Source organism: Oryctolagus cuniculus, chromosome 2 (assembly GCF_964237555.1).
Source record: "Oryctolagus cuniculus chromosome 2, mOryCun1.1, whole genome shotgun sequence".
NCBI classification, from domain to species: Eukaryota; Metazoa; Chordata; class Mammalia; order Lagomorpha; family Leporidae; genus Oryctolagus; species Oryctolagus cuniculus.
The window spans coordinates 180,633,868-180,649,722 of NC_091433.1; the positions used below are offsets into that span (position 1 = coordinate 180,633,868).

A 15,855-nucleotide genomic window follows, 5' to 3' on the forward strand; every position below is an offset into this window, starting at 1 on the left:
TGCAGAGATAATTATTGTGGATAACAATATCTTTTGGCATCTGGTAGGGCTTACATTTATTGCTCTACTTTATGTTTTGGTTATTCATAAGCGTTTTCTCCTTCAGATTATTTTAGGAACACTCTGTCAAAGTCCATAAAAATCTTTTTGTAATTTGCATTGAAATTGACTTGGTATATTTGAAATGTCATCTAATTTTCTTCAAAGGTATTTGTCACTAAAAATTATTCTTACTTGATTATAAATTATACAATCTTTAATAATTGTGAGAATTATGATTACCTTTTAATTTTCATAATTTTGGCACAAATAGTTTTATTTTCTCTCATTTATTTTTATTGTGTTTTCTTTCCTTTTGTAATATATTTCACTTATTGTATGTATTTGAAAGTCAGAGAAAGAAAGAGAGACAAACAGTGACACAAAGAAATCTTCCATCCTCTAGTTCATTCCCTGGATGCTGGCCACATCTGGGGTTGGGCCTGGTGGAAGCCAGGAGCTGGAACGCAATTCAAAGTCTCACATGTGTAGCAGGAACTCTACTGTTTGAGCCATCCCCTGCTCCCTCTCAGGATGTGCACTAGCAGGGAAATGGAATCAGCAGTGGAGTGGAGATTCACAGCCAAGCTCTTCAATGTCGCTCCCCCTCTTCGTGGAGGAACGACACAGGACCCTGTGTTGTTCTTTCGTCTGCTCGGCCCTCCCCGGGTTTGCTGCTGGTTCTTCCTGGGTTGGCTACCGTCCCTTCCACCTCTGTGGAAGGGCGGTTCCCCCTGCCACTTTCCCCACTTCCGCGGGGGAGCGGCACACCGCCAGCCGGCTCTCTCGGGGGCTGCACAGGTGTTCCTTCAGATAGATGTTCCCGGTGCATGTTGTCTCTCTCCTCCTTTATAGTCCTCTTCCACCAATCCCAACTCTGCTACCCACACGCCGAGTACGCTGCTCTCCTCCAATCAGGAGCAGGTCCTGCTGTTTATTGGTTGAACTGGAGGCAGCTGTGTAGAAGCTGTTTCCTCCTCTCCCAGCGCCATATTGTGGGAGAGCAGATGCATAGAATAAGTCTTAATTCGAGTAACAGTCTAGTCCCAGTTGCTCCCCACACTTCAATATGGAATACTATGTCTTAGCTGCTGTGCCAAGTACCTACCCCTGGTGACATATTTTAAATGGCTTTCTCTATTATATAAATAATAAAATAAAATATACATAATAGAAGGAAAATTGTAAGTTTTCTGTCGTGTAAACATAAACTATATATATAAGCTACAGTGCAGTTTAGACAGTTTTGAGATTTTTGTGAAAATATAAAAGTAGTTTCAGTATAAAAGGGGTCCCCATTTTGGAGACTGAAATAATGCATGTAAATCATTTTGATCATTAAGACAGAGTTATTATGAGCTCAAAATCCATGGCCTTTTGGACTCGCTGATACTGGACACTAACAGGATGAAGGATTCATGTTTTTCTGACTTGTTTACATCCAAACAGAGTGTTCCTAGAATGGAAACAGGCAGTCTTTCTTGGTTCTGCTCAGATGCTCGCATCTTTCCGTGATCTCTTTAGCTGAAATGTTTATCTTGAAATATCAAAATTACTTTAGTTTTAGCTGTGGGTCTTCTGCTGCCTCTTCTATTGTCTGAAAATAGATATATTTTATTTTAGTTTTCAGGAGAAATGAGTAGCCCAGAGGAATATCTCCTGGCTGTGACAGAAGGATGCTGCAAAAATTTGAATAACTGCTAATTCTTAAAGTAACAGGCAATCTGAGCACTGCTGATGGAAACATGATAGAAATAATAGGACCCCTGGTAGGCACCCTGGGGATGAGGCCATGGGCCAGCAAGTGCTCATCTTAATTCATGTTAATTCCCCTTAAGATGGGCAGCCAGCAAAGGTGATACCAAGATTCCTAAAGAGCTTCTTTGAAGAGTTCACCAAGTTCAAAACAAATTAATGCCAAATACATGTATATACATACACTTCAACCACACAATATATACACATATATATGTATACTATATATACCATGTGCACATATATATATATATATCTGTAACTATATCTCTATCTATATATGTGTGTATATACATATATATTCACATATTTATACACACCAACCAAAATTTCATAGCTACAACTTGGGTTGCAGGGTTGATGCCCACAAACCCAGGGGCTACTCCTTCAGTCTTTTTTAATTCCACACTTAAATTGGATAAAAGGCAGCCATCTTTGATGACAGGTCCCTGAAATCTAAACTACAGTTTTGCCCTGGATTCTGGAATAATTTATCTATCCACCATAATTATTAGGTTCCAATACCCTTATTGGAGTATATTCATGGAATATTGAAAAAGTTGATTGGAGAAAAGTAAAACATTATTTTCCCTTATATTAGATCCCAATTAGTGTCCTACCCTGACTCCAAGCTGAAAGCTCTTTATTTTGGAAATGTCAGAATGAATATAGGCAGTATCCCCACAGGGCCCTGTGCCACACTAAAACATTCAAGTTGACCACTGTTTTCCTATGAAGTCTCTCACCATGGCTTTCCTGTCTTTTCTTTTCTCATTATATTTCTACCCCATTTTTCAGTTTCCCTATGTTCTCATTCCCCTAACTTTTTCTAAGCTTCTGATCTCAAGCTATTTGGCATAGCAGACTCACCATGATAATCCTCTCTTTTTCTTTTTTTTTTTTTTTTTTAACTTTTATTTAATGAATATACGTTTCCAAAGTACGAATAATGGATTACTATGGCTTCCCCCCCATACCGTCCCACCCACATCCCTCCCCTTTCCCACTCCCTCTCCCCTTCCATTCACATCAAGATTCATTTTCGATTATCTTAATATACAGAAGATCAGCTTAGTATACATTAAGTAAGGATTTCAACAGTTTGCTCCCACACAGAAACATAAAGTGAAAAATAATAGATGATTTTTTTTAATGATGATGAAATCAGATCAGACCTATTGTCATGTTTAATCCCAGTGAGAGTCAAGTTGGGAGTTGATAGTTTCTTTTCTTTTCTTTTCTTTTCTTTTTTTTTTTTTTTACAGAGGATCAGTTTAGTATGCATTAAGTAAAGATTTCAACAGTTTGCACCCCCATAGAAACACAAAGTGAAATATATTATTTGAGTACTCATTATAGCATTAAATCTCAATGCACAGCACATTAAGGACAGAGATCCTACATGAGGAGTAAGTGCACAGTGACTCCTGTTGTTGACTTTACCAATTGACACTCCTGTCTATGGCATCAGTAATCTCCCTATGCTCCAGTCATGAGTTTCCAAGGCTATGGAAGCCCCTTGAGTTCTCCGACTCTTATCTTGTTTAGACAAGGTCATAGTCAAAGTGGAGGTTCTCTCCTCCCTTCAGAGAAAGGTACCTCCTTCTTTGAAGACCTGTTCTTTCCACTGAGATCTCACTCACAGAGATCTTTTGCCAGAGTGTCTTGGCTTTCCATGCCTGAAATACTCTCATGGGCTTTTCAGCCAGATCTGAATGCCTTTAGGGCTGATTCTGAGGCCAGAGTGCTATTTAGGGCATCTGCCATTCTATGAGTCTGCTGAGTATCTCACTTCCCATGTTGGATCACTCTCCCCTTTATTTATTCTATCGGTTAGTGTTAGCAGGTACTAGACTTGCTTATGTGCTCCCTTTGACTCTTAGTCCTTTCATTATGATCAATTGCGAACTGAAATTGATCACTTGGACTAGTGAGATGGCATTGGTACATGCCACCTTGATGGGATTAAATTGGAGTCCCCTGGTATGTTTCTAACTCTACCATTTGGGGCAAGTCAGCTTGAGCATGTCCCAAATTATATATCTCTTCCCTCTCTTATTCCTACTCTTATGTTTAACAGGGATCACATTTCAGTTAAATTTCAACACTTAAGAATAACTGTGTATTAATTACAGAATTGAATCAGTCATATTAAGTAGAACAGACAAAAAAACTTTTTCTAACTAGTTCATCAGTTCAGCAGTTTAGGTCCAGCCTTCAGACAGTCTTACTGTTTTCTAGTAGCTATTCCCAATTCTGCTATGGAAATCTCCCCTCCCTGCTGGTAAATGTGCATTCTAATAATATTTTGGGAAGATTCCATAACTGTCTTGTTACTTAGAGTTATTAAATCTCAATTTAGTCTAGTGTAAAACATAGCTATATTTCTATATCAAATCTGTGTCTTTTCTGTGTCTCATGGGATCTGAAGTGAGTAGGGTTTGTGTGCTCTGACTCTGGCATATATCCAATCAACACTATTTATTGAGTACCTACTGGGGGCAAAGTGCCTATCTAGGTAAATGGGATTTATCTGTGACTCTAACAGAAGGGCTTGAATTTGCTATATAATTTATATCGCTCAGTATAAAATTATTCTGGCCTGCACTCTCCCTATCCGATGGACCCAAAGTACCAATTCAGTACAGACATGTAGACAAAGGCTTAAAATATGAACATTTTAGTACCTAAACCAGGGGCAGGAAAGGGACCAGTAACCTAAGGAACACACTGTGCTTTACCAACACAAGACAAGACATCTGCTGCCTGACCACCTTGAGACTTCTCTGGGCTTGTACCTGGACCATCCTGATTTCCAGATCACCATCAGTCTGGAGAGCAATTGTGTCATACAAATTTCAGTGTCATCATAATCCCAGGGTAAAGGAAGACCAGGAAGGGCCCAGAGTGGTACTGAGAGAATCAGGCAACAGAAAACTACCTAATAAGGCTGATAAAATGCATAATAGCAAATAAAGAACTTCAAGTCAGAAACCAGAAATATTAAACTCCAAACACAAGCTCCTTCTGAGCCTAGGATCCTTTGCAATTGCCCTAGTGCAGGTCCAAAGAGTTGGCACTGATTCTTGGTCAAAGAAATCTGCCACATGACCTTACAATGTAGCTGGACAAAACAGAAAATAGATGGAAGACACAAGAAAAGAGAAATGATATATTACAATATGAACAATTGTCAGAAAATAAAGAGTATATTAAGAGTGATCAGGGGTATTGGGAAGGTCAATACAATGAGTAAGATGGACACCGTTAGGAAGAGATCTCACATCAGGATTGAAGGAAAGAAGACTTGTAATTGTTAATAGGGAATCTCAAAAGGAAATATGCTCAGGCCAAGAGATGGTTGTGCTTGAAGAACAAAAAAGAAGCCAGGGGCTTCACTTAGTTAATCCTCCTCCTGCGGCACCCACATCCCATATGGGTACCGGGTTCTAGTCCCGGCTGCTCCTCTTCCAGTCCAGCTATCTGCTGTGGCCTGGGAAGGCAGTGGAGGATGTCCCAAGTATTGAGCACCTGCACCCACATGGGAGACAAGGAGGGAGCACCTGGCTCCTGGCTTCGGATCAGTGCAGCACCGGCGGTAGTAGCCATTTCGGGGGTGAGCCAATGGAAGGAAGACCTTTCTCTCTGTCTCTCTCTCACACTGTCTAACTCTACCTGTCAAATAAAAAAAGCAGCCTGTGTGACTAAAGCTGAGAGACAGAGGCTAAGGGCAATAGGAAATGAAGTCACTGAAATACCAGACTCACTATTTAGGACCATTTTGCTACTACTAGAATGATTACTTTTAGGCTGAATAAACTGGGTGTCCCTGCAAGTTTTTGAACAAATGAATGAGACAGGATGACTTATTTTTTTAATGTGCCTATTTCCTGGCTAGATGTTTAGAGGAAATTTTTAAGAGGTTATCCCCTACTCAGATTGAAGTATAACATTGAGAAGACAGCAGTGGTCGAACTCTCAGTTTATTTTGAAGGTAAAGTCAAGAGTTTGTCCTCATGGATGGCAAATGAGTTATGAGAAAAAGGGAGAAATTAAACAGGATTCCAAACTTCATGGTCAATGTGATTGGAAAATTGAACTTGCCAATAACTTAAAAGGGTGACTATAGGTAGAATAGTTTTGTGGGGGTGCAAGGAAAAATCGGGAGTTAGTTTTTGACATGCTGATACATATACTCATGAATCTTCCCTGTGGAAAGTGTGCTTGGATGTCTGATTTAAGACTCCTTGAATTCAGGTGAGGCAACTGGGCTGGAATATGAGCTATTGTACATTACTCATTACTAATGGTCCTTTGCTTCTTCCTTCTTATGCACTGTATTTCATTTCTTCACAGCAACAAGCTCTCTCTTACTCTATACACCCAAACTTAACTCATCCTTCATGTGCATGACAGAGTATAACTAACTCCATTGTCCCTTCCTCTCTTCCTTTCCACTTTCTTGCCTTCACTATTTTCTATTATTATTGCAATGTTATACCACAACCTTAAAGGATTGTTGTAAAACTGACTTAGCTCACATATGAAGGATTTAATACAGAATCTGGAGCAGAGTAAGCATTTTATAAAGGTCACTGTGTTATCTGTATTATTACAGGTCAGCTTCCAAATATTGCTTCATATCAGAGTTATTTGTCCTTATTAATTGTATTATATATCTTGAAGGGAGAAACCATGTCTTGCTTCCATTTGTGGAGTAGATGCTTATAGGGAAGTGTGTTAAGCACTGCAGAGCAAGATGGACATTTTCTTCACTGCATGGAGCTTAAGGTTCAGGAGAAGGAGGCTTAAATAAGTAATAGCAATCAGTATTGGGAATTACAATGGGAAATCCAAGAGGCAGTGAAGGCACGTAGTAGCGGTTTCCTCAAGAGGAAAGTTAATCCAGGGATGCTTCCTATGGAAAGCAATACTGAGCCTGTAATGAGGAGGATTTGGCAGGGTAAATAAAATGGAAGGGGATATTGACTATAGAGAAGCTAATTCTGGAAGAGAAAAGTGATGAGACTGAAGTCCAACAGGTGAGGGAAAACATGATCAATTAGAAAGAAAAATAAGTGCCTTGTAATTAGCAGTCAGGTTAAGAACAACTCTTAGATTTCTTGCTTAATTTAATTTAAGTAAAGAATACTATAAAGACCAGATGGGATTGTTTAAGGAAAGTAAAGAAAGCAGCATTAGATCCTGTTGATGTTACTATGTACTGAAGTAAGAAACACAATGAAGGAAGGACATGGAGAAAATAACAAGTCCAGAGTGTATTTTGAGATTCTACTTCTGAGTAGAAATGTCCAGTAGGAAAGCAGAAGTGAAAACGTAATGCACAAAGCCATCTCATGTGAAGCGTGATATCTGATCCCCAGGGTTAGGGAAAGTGGGGTTCACAGACAACAATCAAGGAGCAAAAATGAGCTCTTGATAGGACAGTCACCACCTATGCTCACACAGGAAATAAAAGTGAAATAGAACTGCATGATCCAAAAATCCCTTTTCTGAGTATACATGCAGAAACAAAATCAGCACCTCATTGGCATATATGTACTCCCATGTTCATTACAGCATTATTTACAATAGCAAAGACAAGGAAATCATCTGAGCATCTGTGTCCATCCACAGATGAATGGGGAAAGAAATGTTATATATATATATTGAAAACCCTGTGTTCAATGTTCTGAAAAAATATCTTGGCTATCTCATTTCAGTCCTGATACTACAAGCCTATTGAATATAATATAATATAATATAATATAATATAATATAATATAACATAATAGGAATAGAATGTGTATGCAGGTGTCACAATGGAATATTCTTCAACATTAGAAAGGAAGGAGATTCTGACATTTAGAATAGCATGACTGAACACTGAGCATGCAAAGCTAAATGAAGTAAATCAGGACAGAAATACAAATACCACATAATCTCATTTTTTGTGAAATCTAAAAGAATTGAAATCATTATTAAAAACAGAGCAGAAAGTTGGTTACCAGTGATGAGGGATGGGGATGGGGAAATGTTGGTTAGATGGTACAAAATTGTAATCAGGCACAATGAATGAATCTAGAGATCTATTAGACAGTAGGAAGACTACTGCTAATGTTCTGTTGTATACTAGAGATTTGCTAAGAAAGTAGATTCTAAGAGCTCTTCCCACACACATACAAAGGTAATGTGTGAACATATGGATATTGTTAATTTGCTTGACTGTAGAAATCATTTCACAATGTATACTTATATTACTTGTATCAATTTCTGTTGAAAACATTAAATATGCATATACACAATAAAATAACTATTTGTATATGAAGAAACAGAGAGGTTGGGTGGAAAGAAGCAAGGAAAGGGGAAGCAGAAAGGAGGAGCAGGAGAGGATAGTCAAGAATGTGCCCCCATTTTTCATGTTTGGCACACTTGGCTCTGCAACTCATAATCCCTCAGGAAGCACTACATACAAGGTTGCAGAATGAATGAATGATTTTAATTGTGTGCATAAACACATAGAGCTATTTTACAAAGTTATTTGTAGATGCCGAAGTATAAAGTGAGCAGCAAAAAATTGAGAAAAATTAAAAAGGAACTGGAAAGAAAGCTTCTACTTCATTGAAGATGCATTTCCATAATTTGGGTTTTTTTTTTTTTTTTTGACAGGCAGAGTGGACAGTGAGAGAGAGAGATAGAGAGAAAGGTCTTCCTTTGCTGTTGGTTCACCCTCCAATGGCCGCCGCGGCCAGCGCACTGCAGCCGGCGCACCGCGCTGATCTGATGGCAGGAGCCAGGTACTTCTCCTGGTCTCCCATGGGCTGCAGGGCCCAAGTACTTGGGCCATCCTCCACTGCACTCCCAGGCCACAGCAGAGAGCTGGCCTGGAAGAGGGGCAACCGGGACAGAATCCGGTGCCCCGACCGGGACTAGAACCTGGTGTGCCAGCGCCGCAAGGCGGAGGACTAGCCTAGTGAGCCAAGGCACCGGCCTCATAATTTGGGTTTAAGCACATTTATTTCCTTTTATTAAGAAACTGTGTCATTGCAAAATGCATCAAAATGCATTTTCATGATATAGATGGAGTTCTGCTTTCAAAACTGCTGATTACAAATTAATCAGCATTATGTAAGAGTAATTTGTGAGAGGTCAATGAGAAATAGAAATATTTCCAGAATGGTTACCCTAGTATCAACACAGAAATGACATTTGGCTGGCGCGGGGGCTTACTAGGCTAATCCTCCGCCTTGCAGCGCCGGCACACCGGGTTCTAGTCCCAGTCGGGGCACCGGATTCTGTCCCGGTTGCCCCTCTTCCAGGCCAGCTCTCTGCTGTGGCCAGGGAGTGCAGCGGAGGATGGCCCAATACTTGGGCCCTGCATCCCATGGGAAACCAGGATAAGCACCTGGCTCCTGCCATCAGATCCTGCGCCAGCCGCAGCGGCCATTGGAGGGTGAACCAAAGGCAAAAGGAAGACCTTTCTCTTTGTCTCTCTTTCACTGTCCACTCTGCTTGTCAAAAAAAAAAAAAAAATGACATTTCATGTAATGTTATCATGAGGAATGCATTTGCAGAATAAATGATTGACAAGATTAAATGAAACAGCAATAAGGAAAATGGTATGGGGTGTATGACGGGGTAAAGGAAAATGTTTGGAGGAAAATGAAAAATTATAAATGATTGCACATAAAAAACACAGTTTAGAACCAGGAAATGGTTTGAATTTACAAAAACAAGATTGGAAAATGTGTTGATAAATAAATCCCGGGAAAGGACAGACAGGAAAAAGTTATGGAATTAAAAGTGCCAAACTGACTGCCTTTGGGGTGAAACAGGTCCCTTCAACTCAAACAGAAACATTTCACTCCAGAAGAAACAGCTAGTAGGCAACTCCATCTACTTATTTTCATCTTCACAATACAATCTTCCAAATTCATCCTTTGTACCACTATAGGATTGTTGGCTCTTTCTAGATGGTAAAAGGATTCACAGTCCATGCTCAATGTTCTTAAAAAGTCTCTTGGTTATCTAATTTCAGTCCTGAGTCTACAGGCCTAATGATTATAATATAGATCTATGATCTAAATATGGAAGTACCAATCTTAATATCCCATTGGGCTGTGTTTTCCTGGTGACTTAAAAATAGCTCCTGGTAACTCTGTGAAAAGCAGGAGATAATAAGAAATTCTTTCCATGTGTAACCAGCACTCCCTGACAATAGCTAGTAGTAGGGGCCCCCAAGGCTCTGCTCACCATCCTCTTGAAGGAGAGGAATGAGGTATTTTCCAAAACCTGATGATGTGTTTTCCACCAAAGCCATTCAGAATCTGAGCTAACTGATTACTTGTGATCTCATCCGTTGTGGGGATCTAGAGTGAAAGAAAAATTCTGATGCCAAGCAACATCTCATTTTGGGGTTGATAGAATACCTGACCTGTAAACTCAATGCAAATATCCAACATATTAGGGACAACCCTTAGCACTCATTACCGTGGCGTGGTTCTCAAAAGTTTGTGTGCATGAAATTCATGGACGGGGGGTTGTTAAAAGAGCTTTCTTGTCTCCAACCGAGTATGTCTTGATCCCACAAGACGCAGGTAAAGCTTGAACATTTGTATTCTTAACACATTGCCAGGGAAGGCTGCTGCTACTGTTCTAGCAACATCCTTGAGAATGCTGCCTCCTTCTCACACAGGGATGGATGGCAATGCCAGCACAGGGTCTGCTTGACTTCATAGTCAGCTCAGATTTCTCTCCATGTGAGTGGGCCCCTTCTCACAGACTACTATCTCAATTCCCTCAAGAATTTACATGTGAACTATGACATAAGGCAGAGGAGGTTCTATAACCTCTTGCCAATTCCATCTGACTGATTTTCAGCATCAGCATGTTCAAATAAACATACACACACACACACACACACATACACACACCATTGCTCTTAAACTGTTTTACTTGGAGGGTCAGAGAAGTTCAATGTGTACCTAAAAACATGTGAATATCAAACCGTTATTATACATCTGGCATCCAGGAGGCCATTCACTCCATCAGCCCTGTTCCTCCTGGATTTCATCTTCCACATTTCAATTTCTTTACTCTCTTCATTTTTGCTCTCATATTTGTTCAATCTTCTTGTGTGAGTTGACTTCCTCTTCCAACAGGATTTTATATTTCATTTTCTCAAGCTACCCACTGCCATGTGGGGGGAAAAAAAAAAACATGGATCTGGGCACCCAGCTGCTGAGCCTATCCTGCAGAAGCTGGGTGCACTTTGTAGAGGAATGTCAAAGGAAAGACAATACTCTTAAAAATATAGCTTTAGCCCACATCACTGTCTCTACTGCTGTTGCAGGGGTGGGGAATGTCCAGCCTATGGGCCTTTTAAGCATGACAAAAATCATTTGGTCTAGCCCTACCAAGGCAAGTGCTTATGGAACTCAAAATCAAACAAATGTATAGCAGGTTAGTTTTTAAGTAGATAAATTTGTATGACCTGAAAATGATGTTACAAATGTCCCAGTGGCCACTGGCAGAAAAAAGTTCCCCACCCATGCTAGAGAAATAAATGTAAATAAACAAGTAAAGCTAAGTTACTGAAATCATAGTGTATTTACCTCTTGCAGGAAGCTTTGCCACAGCACCACATCTCAGAGATCTAGCTGATGATGGTTGACAAGTGCCCAGCCCCAATCACCTTACTTGTATTATGCCATTTAGTAATTGCAACATCTCTATTGCAGAACTTTTTTTGCCACATGTCACCTACAAGGGATTTAAGACTTGGAGACGTTAAGTCATCTTCCCAAAGTAACTTCTAATCAGGGTCAGAGCCAGTGTTTCAAATCTGTCAGTCGGATGCCAGACTTCACACTTGCACGGGTGTGAGTTCTGCCTTCATATGGCGAAGAGAGCCACAGCCAATCGCGTGGCACTTTCACAGTTTTGGTTTCACAGATTTGCAATGAATATCTTGTGAGCAAATGAACCTCAACCCAACGCAGAGAGAGTCCCAATCTAGCCTCCAGCAGGCTGTGTGTAAGAATCTTCTGCGAATGGGTGGGGGTGGGAAGACAAAACCATTGAATCTCGTCCCTACCTAGGAATAAATATAAGTAAGTGAAGAATATTGGACAGGAGAACATATAGTCAAATGGCCCACAGTGTGAAGAGCAAACTGTTAAATATGTGTTTTAGCTACAGCCGAGAACTCAGAATAAACATCTCCCAAACCAGTGGCAGGGTTGCCCTCAGCTCAAATGGAGACAGACTGGCTGCTGAATGTCCTAGGGACTTAGTCATATATCCATTGCACCAGGGGTATTTACAATGCCCTCTCATTTTAATATTTATTTAGAAGTTAATTACTGTCACTGTCAGCCCTTTTATCTCAACAACATTTCAGAGAAATGTATTCAAGCATTATGTGACTTGTAAGTAAGATTAACAAGAAAGTTCAGAGAAGTGTAATAACCAAGGGATTTGGCTGTTAATAAAGAACTTAATGAAAAACAAATGAGTTAACACCACGTAGAATTTGAATGTGGCTAAAGCAAATTCTAGAATTGCATATAGTATGCTTTCTTAAGCATATGTCATCATAAACCTGGAGTCAAAATTAAAGAGCAATGACCAAGTTCATGTGCAAGTGGACAATGAGAATAACCAGCTCTGAGGGTTATTTTAGCCTGCAAAGCCACGGCTTTGCCGTGTGTTATTTAAATCTTTAAATAAACACAAATGTGCTTTCAGGTGGGCTTCTCTGGATGCATTATCTGCATTATGCCTGCGCACACACTTGCACTCTCACACACACTACTGATGAGCTGATAGAGTGCATTACTCCTGCTTTACAGATGGCTAAAGGGATTAAGCAAATATCGCTGCTGCAGCGCGAGGCTGAGCCTTTGTATTCATTTATAAAGTTAGGGAAGTCACTGAAGAGAAAGAGAAATCATGCAACTGGAATGGAGAAGAAAAGCTCCAATTATAGTTCCAGAATTGGCTGCCACCTTTAGTGTTAACAGAGTGTGCACGTTTCTCAGAAGTGACACCTGCATTGTCTATGGGGAAACATTTAATCCCTGAAGCTGTATTAAGGAGGCTGGTGAGCACACAACTGAATAGAAATGATGTCAGTTCCTTTTGCAATAGAAGAAGCTGCACTAATTTAAGTAGGAACATATCAGAAGGTTCTGTGCCCCCTCTTAATTTGATTCCACTTGCTTGTACCATTCTGCCCCTGCAGAATACCTGGATATTGCATAAACATATGATTATTTAAATATAGATCTGTTTGTGATGTCCCCGCTGCCCTCCATATATGCTTCTAACCATGATTTGATCAGTTTATATTGTTCCTACTAACAGAAAAGATATTTTATGTAACATAGCATCGCCCATGACTAAAGTGTGTTATGAATATGACTAGTACTTGCAGAATGTTTGTGGAAGGAATGGAAGCATATTCACAAAACACCTTATTTTTTTTTTATCTCAGGGTCACTTTTCCTCCAGCCTCACCAATCAACATCAGAGCTGTCAGAATGGAGGTAACAAAAAAAGACCCATTAATTAAAATCTGTACTTTACCCAAAGGAAATAATGCAAAGTGTTATTCATGGAACATTTAGTTTTCTATCTTTTTTTCTCTTGCCATTGTCACAATGTCTAGAATGCAGTTAGTGCTGAGTAGATGGGTGTTGGCTCAGGAATGCATTTTGTGGAATGGGAATGTGATATAGCAATTGAGAGGTCACTTGGGGTGATCACATCCTGCATCAGAGTGCCTGGGTTTGAGACCCAGTTCCATTCCTGATTCCAGCTTCTGTTTGTGCGTACTGGGGATCCAATGGTAATGGCTCAAGTAGTTGAGTCCCTGCCACCCATATGGGAGACCTGGATTGAGCTGCTGGCTCCTGTCTTCATCCTGACCCACACCTGGCTATTGTGGACATTTGGGCAGTGAACCACCATATGGAATATCACTCTCCATCTGTCTTTCTCTGGCACTTTGCCTTCGAAATAAATTAAATAAACTTGAAAAATTTCAGGAGATTCCAAGCTGAAACTTGAACATGCTTAATGCATTGACACTTAGAAGTGTAAGTTTTGGTCATCTCACAAAGCAGCTCATGGTGGTAGTTGATTCTGTTGTGATTCCAGAAAAATGCATTGCTGTGGGGCTACCCCTTTCTTGGAATCATCACTGCCTTGTCCAGGGGAAAGCGAGTCTCTGGGCTGTACAGCTTGCTACTCAGTTGCTAGGAGTGTGGAGTCAAGGCAGGTACGGATGCTAGCAGGATGCGGACACCTATTTAAGATAACTGGCTTCATCTGTCAGCCTGTTTATGTGGAGAGCTGATTATCAGCCATGTGCAAATGCAGGGGAACCGATTTGATCTCTGTGATGTTTTACACTGTAGGCAGAGCCCATCTTTCTATCCGACATTCACTCAGTGAGGCAGGAAATATAATTGAGCTTTCATACATATTCCCACAGTACCCTACACAGTGATTCAATCATTAAAATAAAGTCAGTGCCACTAGAGCTTGCTTCTCTGAGGATACCACCTAAGAATTTAACATCTCTTGGGTGCTGAACAAGGGAAGTAAGCAACATGAGGTTTGGGTGGAGGTGCAGGGCTCATGGGGAGTGAAAGAGGGGTTGAAGGAGATTGTTGCCAGTTATTTTGCAATGCACACCTGCTATATTTAGTCACATAAACATAATCGAGAATTTGTCAAAGGAAAACTTAAACCCCAACATTAAACTGCCTGAAAGAGTATAAAGCACGTAGCAGTGGTGATTATGGCCATAGTATAACAATTTCTGGTTAACCTGGCCCAAGATGACAAGAGACTTTGTTGAAAACATCTACAACAGCTGTAAATACAAAGAAAAGTTATTGGGCCAAGAATCATGAGACTTGTTTGAATTCTATCAATCTCATTCTTCATATGAATTTGAGGAGATGATTTAACCACTAAGAGCATCAATTTCCTTATCTATAAATGGGTCTGCTAGTACCTAATCATTGTATTGTCTGGGAAAAATTCAAACAACCCAATATGTTTACCTATAGCTCAATAAGCTATGGCTATTTTCTGACAATTTGTTGTTATATCCTAGAATATGTTCCATGAAACACTACTTCAGATACATACAGCAATATGAATTTATAAAGCACTACATATTCAGTTCTCTTTCAGATAGTTATAATGAATGGAAGAATTTTAGACAATGAAGAGGTCTAGGATTAAAAAGGTAGCAAAAAACAAACAATAGCATGAAAAAGAAAACTCCAGTGTGATTGACCCAGCATTACCAAATATATTTGACAATCCTCACTGTTTCTCATATATTTAAATATCACTAACATGTCCTAGAACCAACGTTTCATGAATTCTATGTTGAGCAAGGTCTACTTTGTCCAAATTAGCTCATTTCTGGATTTTTTTAATCCTCCAAATAAGTCTCTTTCCTGTGCCAGGTCACAGCCCTTACCACAGTGCACCCTCTCCACTGAAAGGCAAAGATCTATCAGTGGATCATGAATCAACTGGGGTGCTCTCACAGTTACTGATGCCTGGGTCTCAGCCCCAGAAATTCTTGTATAATTGACAAAGATTATGGCCAGGGCTCAGATATTGTTAGAAGCACCCTAGATAATTCCAAAATTCAGCCATGTTTGTTTATCACAATTAATGATAACACCAGGATTATTATTTTTAAAACTGCGAAGCATGTTAAAGTATTTTTCATTCAAATTTGAAGGTAAGCCTATATTCTCTCTTGCAAAGCTCCAGGGTCTAGTAAACAGTCAATGATCATCAGCAAGTATCTCTCTGTCGACAGTCTATTAGGTCATTTAATAATCGTATTCTTGGGGTATTGGTCTAGTGGTTAAGAGACTGCTTAAGACGGCCGCATCTCACAGTGGAGTATTTGGATGTGAGTGCAGGCTTTACTCCTGACTCCAGCTTCTTGCTAATGTGCACCCGGGGAGGTACAAGGGGTTGGTTCAAGTCGTTAAGTCCCTGCAACCCATGCAGGACACTTGG

The 15,855-nt window shown here is 40.0% G+C and overlaps 1 long non-coding RNA gene across 3 annotated transcripts in view; it reads left to right on the forward strand.

Moving 5' to 3' along the window:
* The window catches only part of LOC127489385 (uncharacterized), a 133,513-nt gene that overhangs the window by 46,642 nt on the left and 71,016 nt on the right, over positions 1 to 15,855 (forward strand). For all 3 annotated transcript variants that reach the window (XR_007917330.2, XR_011386942.1, XR_011386943.1), the window contains one exon: positions 13,292 to 13,343. This is a non-coding gene — a long non-coding RNA (uncharacterized lncRNA). The remainder of the gene's footprint in view (positions 1 to 13,291; positions 13,344 to 15,855) is intronic.